The sequence below is a fragment of the Anopheles marshallii genome (genome assembly GCF_943734725.1).
Source record: "Anopheles marshallii chromosome X unlocalized genomic scaffold, idAnoMarsDA_429_01 X_unloc_82, whole genome shotgun sequence".
Classification (NCBI taxonomy): Eukaryota; Metazoa; Arthropoda; class Insecta; order Diptera; family Culicidae; genus Anopheles; species Anopheles marshallii.
Genome location: NW_026525934.1, coordinates 7,501 through 15,000, shown reverse-complemented (window position 1 = coordinate 15,000; position 7,500 = coordinate 7,501).

Here is a 7,500-nt window from a genome sequence, read left to right as displayed (position 1 = left end):
TTTCTAGTGGGCGATCGCGCCTCTTTTGTGCCTTAACGGCCTTCGTCCATATTATTCCCATTAGTCTATTGGGCGTTCGCGCCTCTTTTTCGCCTTATCGGCCTTTATTTCATTGCCCATCTTCGTCCTCCTCTTCGAATGCATCTACCCCGAAGAGGGCCCACAAGTACGTTCTACAGTCCACTGCCTCCTCATTCTGCAGTCTTCGCCGCGCGCGGAAGCGTCTCACGTTGTTCCTAACTGTTCGATGACGCTCCTCCCGCTCCTGTAACTCCTCCGTCGTCAGCAGTCGCCCGTCGGGGTGGGTTGGTGGTATTTCCCCCCTCGCAGCTCGTCGCTCAATGGTCAACTGCCTACGAGCCTCGTTACGCCTTTCATTACGTAAGGCCACCAGCTCCTCGTGTGCGGTGTCCAGACTTTGCGCGGCCCTCTGCATGTCGTCGTGCGCGCTCGTGGCCCGCTCGATATACCACTCCTGTTGGAGTGTGGTGGTGATAATGCGAGCGGCCTCGCAAACTTTGCTCCATCGTGCTCGGCTGGTAAGCATGAACGCCACAAGATTGTCAGGCGTCACAGCCGCTTCGTCGTCCTCACCGAGTAATTCATGCCGGACATCCGCGAACCTCGGACAGTCGAAGAAGGCATGCTCGGCCGTCTCCGGGACTCCCGGGCACCTGGTACAGTCGGCGGATGGTGCAAGATGTTTCACGCACAAGTACTCATGGAAAAACCCATGGCCGGAGAGGATCTGAGCGAGGTGGAATGTCATCTCCCCGTGTTGCCGGTTCTTCCATGCCGCCAAGTCTGGGATGGTCCGGTGCGCCCATCGGGTGTAGCGGCTTTCCGATTCTAGCTGGTCCCACTGACGCTGCCACTCGTCAATTGTCCTCGTCCGCTCCTCGATGCGCAATTCGCGTAGACTTGCTCCCGTCGTCCGATGCCGCTGGTAGCAACGAGCGTCTTCCGTCACCTGCAGCACGATGGGGATGACGCTGGCAAGGACCGTTGCCACCTCATGGCGCACTGTAATGAAGGTGCGAGCTACTGGCCGTGCGTACAGTCCTTGCACGCGGTTCAGCTGTCTGCAACACTCCCGGAGTCGGACTGCCTCGTGCCAAATCGGCGCGGCGTAGCGGAGGGTGGAGTCCACCACCGATGCAAGCAGCCGCCGCTTCGCACTCTTTGGCCCACCATGATTTCGGAGCAGCCTGGAAATCCCCTGCGCCACACGGAGCGCTTTCGTCGTGGCCTGCTCTACGTGTGGCCTCCACGACAGGTGGTCCTCGATGACAACCCCTAAATATTTCAAGGTGCGGGTCGGCAGTTTCTGTACTCCATTGATACTCACCGGGACTCGGGTGTTGTCTCGTCTCATCGTAGACACAATGACCAGCTCGGTCTTGGCCGGAGCGAGCTCCAGGTGGTGTTGCGCCATCCACGAGCTGATCATTGCTACCGCCGTCTCCGCCAGTCCCGTCGCTGCCTCCGGCGTCGTCCCGCTCGCCAGCACCACGACGTCATCGGCAAAGCCGATCACTTCGGCGCCCTCAGGCAGCACCAGCCGAAGCACGCCGTCGTACATCGCGTTCCACAGGGTCGGGCCCAGGATTGAGCCCTGTGGAACGCCCGCCGTGACCGTACGACACACTGGCCCCTCGCTGGTCTCGTACACCAGCCTCCTCTCAGAAAAGTAGCTGCGCAATATTTTCTGGAGGGCTGCAGGGACCATCAGCTTCTGCAGGGCAACCGCGATCGCCTTCCAGCTGGCAGAATTAAAGGCGTTCCTGACGTCCAGTGCTGCCACCACCAGACATCGAGGATCCCGCTGGTTGGTGCGGTGAAACGTCCTCGCGTGTTGTCCTCGCTCTATCACCCGCTCGATGGCCTGAAGCGTGGAGCGACCGCGCCGGAACCCGTACTGCCTTGCTGACAGGCGAGGAGCATCGCTGTCCTCCAAGTGGTCGTTCAGCCGATCTAAGATCAGCCGTTCGAACCCCTTGGCGACTGCTCCCAGCATTAGCAGCGGGCGGTGCGACGACGGATCGCCCGGCGGCTTACCTGGCTTCGTGACCAACACAAGGCGTGCCTCCTTCCATGCCGCAGGAAACTCCCCTCGCTCGAGCAGCTGATTGTACACCTTGGCGAAGACCTCCGGGTGCTTCCGCATTGCCGCCTTCACTGCGGCATTCGGGATGCCGTCCAGCCCTGGCGCCTTGGAGGTGGCCATCCGCTCGGCCAGCGAAAGAATTTCCGAGCTCGTGACCGGTCTCAGAGCCTCACTGCACACGTCGATGTCCGGCCACTCAAATGCCGGATGGTCCGGGAACAAGGCTTCGACGATCGGACCTAGTACGGCTCGGTCCGTTTCCGGTGGTGCCCTGTTACGTAGTTTTGCTCGAACAACCTTGTAACCGAGTCCGAACACCTCGGCTTCGACCCCATCGATCAGCTCTTGCATACTGTCTTCCTTACTGCTGTGAATGGCGGCCTGCAGCAATCGTCGACAGCCCTGCAGCCTGGCCGACGTCACCGCACGCTCCGAAGGTTGGGCCCTGCGATGGGCGGCCTCCGCTGCTCCGCATTCCTCCCTCAGGCGCTCGATCTCAGGAGACCACCAGTACACCTGGGGCTTGCGATGGAAAGTAGCCCCGTGTACTCTCTCCATGATCTCATCGCACGCCTGGGTCAGTCCGCCGATCAGCCCCTCCGGAGTTGCGACCTGCTCGAAGTGGCCGCATGTGAGGGCGATGTCGAAGCACTTGTTATCGAATTGCGTCGTCTTCCACCGGGTCCCGGCGTGTCTGGCTGTCCCGTCTCGACTTCGCTGCTGCTGCTTGCCTCGTCGCGTGGGACGTTGTCCTGGGACGCCCACCTGGAACTGGACGTAGGCATGGTCGCTGCTGGAAAAGCGATCGAGCACGCGCCAGGAGTCCGGTCGCGCAATAGTTTGGCTGGCAAAAGAAACGTCGATAACGCTTTCCCGCGCAACCCCGTTGCCCTTAAACGTGGGCACGTTGCCGCGGTTCAGCGTATGCAGCGCCAGCTGCTCCACCACGCTCAGGAGCTCCTGCCCCTTCCGGGTGGTGCGCGCACTCCCCCACTCCTCATTCCAGGCGTTGAAGTCCCCGGCCAGGACCGATGTTGTGTGTCCGACCAGAGACACCTCCACCGCACCGAGGAAGCTTTCGAAGTCTTCGATGCCGCTGCTGGGTGGCACGTAGCAGCTGGCGAACGTTACTCCCGCTATGGTGGCCACCACGAGTCCCGGGACGACGCTCCCCCAAAGCCGTTGAATAGGGTACGCCCCTGTTGCTATTATCGCCACGCTCTGTTCCGCATCGATGGCCCACCGCGGATCATCCCGAGGTGGTCGATATAGTTCGCAGGCGAGCACCACCTGAGCCCCTAACTCGCGAGCCGTCTGCAGCATGAGGTCTTGGGCTGCCCGGCTTCGCCCGAGGTTCACTTGCAGCACTTTTAGCGCCGGCACGTCGGATGCCCGACCGGGTGCGGGCCGCTGCACACGACGCAGCGCACCTCCGCCGTGCAGCTCTTCGCCTGGTGATCCGGCTTCCCGCAGCGAATGCAGCTTGTCGAGCGGTCCACTTCGCTCCTGCACGCAGCTCGGACGTGCCCCATCTCGAGGCACTTGTAGCACCGTTGCTGACGCGCCTGCAGAGGAGCCACCTTCCGGATCAGACACGATGTGTATTTGATCTTGACGCTCTTGTCGACCAGACCCTCCGCAGCCCTGGCTGTTACGCGGACTATCGCCACTTTCGTGCCGTCCCAGGCAGGTCGCAGGCGAACCGATGTCTCCTCCACCTCGCATTGGCACAGGTTGGTCAGCGCCATCGCCACATCGGTCTCCTTCGCTAAAGGGTCGACAGCGTCCAACCGGATTTCGACCATAGGCGTGACCAGCCGAGCTGAGGCCGGCCGTTCTGCCTTTGCGCAGACCTGCTTGATGCACTGCAGAACTTCTGCAGCGTCCGCGCTCTCCTTCAGCTCCATGACAAGCCTGGAGCGTGTGGTGCGTCGCCCGACGCCTAGGGCCTCAGCATGTTTCTCCATTTCTGGAGCCGTTCGGACAGCCTGGTACACCTCCGTCCAGGTTTGTCCCTCAGCTGGGGCGATTTCAATAGCGTCCGGCTTGGTTTTTCGCTGCCGCTGACGCCGACCTCCTCGTTGTGCTCCAGGCTGGCTACCCCGGGCCTGTTGTCCCTGATGTTGCTGGGGCTGCTGCTTAGACGGTCCTGCGATCGGCTGTCGCTGAACCGCTGCCCGTTGCGGTAGTTGCGGCCACTGCTGCTGCTGTTGCTGCGGCTTGTTCCCCGGTTGCCGGGCCGGCTTACGACGCACCACTTCAGCCCAAGAGCCGCCTTCCGGGTCTGAAAGCGGAGCTGCCGTTGCCGACACCGCTCCCTGCTGTCGCTGTTGCTGCTGCTGCTCACGACGTTGCTGCTGCTGTTGTTGCTGCTGCTGCTGGTACTGCTGCTGCTGCTTCTGGCTGCCTCCATAGCCCAGCGTCTGTGCAAGGAGCTCTTGGAAGCTGGCTCGCTCCTCCCTCAGCTCGTTGCGCAGGCGCTCGTTGTCTTCACGAGCCAGCGTCTCGCGCATCCGGGCTTCCTCTCGGGCCAGCTGCAAATCTTGCCGGGCCTGCACAGCATTTGTTTCCATCTGCTGCCGGAGCATCTGGATCTCCTGTTGCAGACCCACGATCGTCGCTCGCAGCTGCTCGTTGGTGAGCGACGTCTCATTGAGGAGCTGTCTCAGCTCCGACATTTCCGGGGACTGCTGCTTCGCTCCCGGAACAGATGTTCGTGTAAGAGCCACTCGCGGCTCCAGAATAGTGGAGAGCTTCGCCGGCCTCTCCTCCGTTGACTCCGTCCTGGAACGGAGGGTTCGCCCCGTCGACGACATCTCCACCTCTCACTGTTACGGGTGAGGGTGGAGGGGGGGGGGGGGGGGAGTCGGGGGAGGTGTTCTCCCCGACTCGCGGCGACGTAGCGCGTTGATTGACTCCCCACACACAGAAACACACGGTACTCGGCCAAGAACGCGCAACCGAACAGCTGTCCCATACAAAATGTATGGGAACGAAAGACGCCGGAAATCGCCAAAACCTCCAACTTTGGAAGCCTATAACTCCGCAACGGTTCGTCGCACAAAAATGTTAGACCACTCTATCGACGCGGGATATTCTCACTTATAGTCCTCAAGTGTTTTTAAGATCACTAACGCACTTTTTGGGGGGTAAAACGGTCCCCCACCAAAAACTCACAGTTTTTCAAGTGCCACTTCCGGTGTAACGCACACACACACACATACAAAATTTTGTAAGATGCGTCTTACCGAGACGCATCCAACGACACCTTAATCGTCCGGATCGGTTCACAATTCGCCTTAATATTCAACAAAAACCTGCCCACGAAAAACTCCCCCCCCTTAAGGGGTGGGGGGGTGAAATTTGGGAGGGGGGTCGACGGCCAGGATCGGGGGCCGGACACTTGAAGCCAAAGCCCTGGCACGCGTGGCCTGGCTGATACGGCCGATTTTCACTCCAAACACTCGCACACACGCACGCACACAGAAACACACGGTACTCGGCCAAGAACGCGCAACCGAACAGCTGTCCCATACAAAATGTATGGGAACGAAAGACGCCGGAAATCGCCAAAACCTCCAACTTTGGAAGCCTATAACTCCGCAACGGTTCGTCGCACAAAAATGTTAGACCACTCTATCGACGCGGGATATTCTCACTTATAGTCCTCAAGTGTTTTTAAGATCACTAACGCACTTTTTGGGGGGTAAAACGGTCCCCCACCAAAAACTCACAGTTTTTCAAGTGCCACTTCCGGTGTAACGCACACACACACACATACAAAATTTTGTAAGATGCGTCTTACCGAGACGCATCCAACGACACCTTAATCGTCCGGATCGGTTCACAATTCGCCTTAATATTCAACAAAAACCTGCCCACGAAAAACTCCCCCCCCTTAAGGGGTGGGGGGGTGAAATTTGGGAGGGGGGTCGACGGCCAGGATCGGGGGCCGGACACTTGAAGCCAAAGCCCTGGCACGCGTGGCCTGGCTGATACGGCCGATTTTCACTCCAAACACTCGCACACACGCACGCACACAGAAACACACGGTACTCGGCCAAGAACGCGCAACCGAACAGCTGTCCCATACAAAATGTATGGGAACGAAAGACGCCGGAAATCGCCAAAACCTCCAACTTTGGAAGCCTATAACTCCGCAACGGTTCGTCGCACAAAAATGTTAGACCACTCTATCGACGCGGGATATTCTCACTTATAGTCCTCAAGTGTTTTTAAGATCACTAACGCACTTTTTGGGGGGTAAAACGGTCCCCCACCAAAAACTCACAGTTTTTCAAGTGCCACTTCCGGTGTAACGCACACACACACACATACAAAATTTTGTAAGATGCGTCTTACCGAGACGCATCCAACGACACCTTAATCGTCCGGATCGGTTCACAATTCGCCTTAATATTCAACAAAAACCTGCCCACGAAAAACTCCCCCCCCTTAAGGGGTGGGGGGGTGAAATTTGGGAGGGGGGTCGGCGGCCAGGATCGGGGGCCGGACAATTGAAACCAAAGCCCTGGCACGCGTGGCCTGGCTGATACGGCCGATTTTCACTCCAAACACTCGCACACACGCACGCACACGGAAACACACGGCAAACGGAAAGTGCCTTAAATCGTGCACTTTGCCAAAAAGTTACACTTTTCGGTGCGCTTGCACCGGGCTTTACCGTTATGTTCTTCAGCACACTCGCGGCGACAACGCCAGATCGGGCGCAAACCGGTACTTTGCACTGACGTCACACGCGACGACACACGGTACTCGGCCAAGAACGCGCCACCGAACAGCTGTCCCATACAAAATGTATGGGAACGAAAGACGCCGGAAATCGCCAAAACCTCCAACTTTGGAAGCCTATAACTCCGCAACGGTTCGTCGCACAAAAATGTTAGACCACTCTATCGACGCGGGATATTCTCACTTATAGTCCTCAAGTGTTTTTAAGATCACTAACGCACTTTTTGGGGGGTAAAACGGTCCCCCACCAAAAACTCACAGTTTTTCAAGTGCCACTTCCGGTGTAACGCACACACACACACATACAAAGTTTTGTAAGATGCGTCTTACCGAGACTCATCCAACGACACCTTAATCGTCCGGATCGGTTCACAATTCGCCTTAATATTCAACAAAAACCTGCCCACGAAAAACTCCCCCCCCTTGATAGGTGGGGGGGTGAAATTTGGGTGGGGGGTCGGCGGCCGAGATCGGGGGCCGGACACGTGGAACCAAGGTCCTCGGTGGCCGTTTGGTGTCTCTTTCGCACACTTTGTCTTACTCAGTATGCACTCACAGTATACACTCACACGCACGCGTCGACAAGAGCTCATCCACAACACGTCCGTTCACTACGGAGGTTCGCTCGCAACACACAGGGA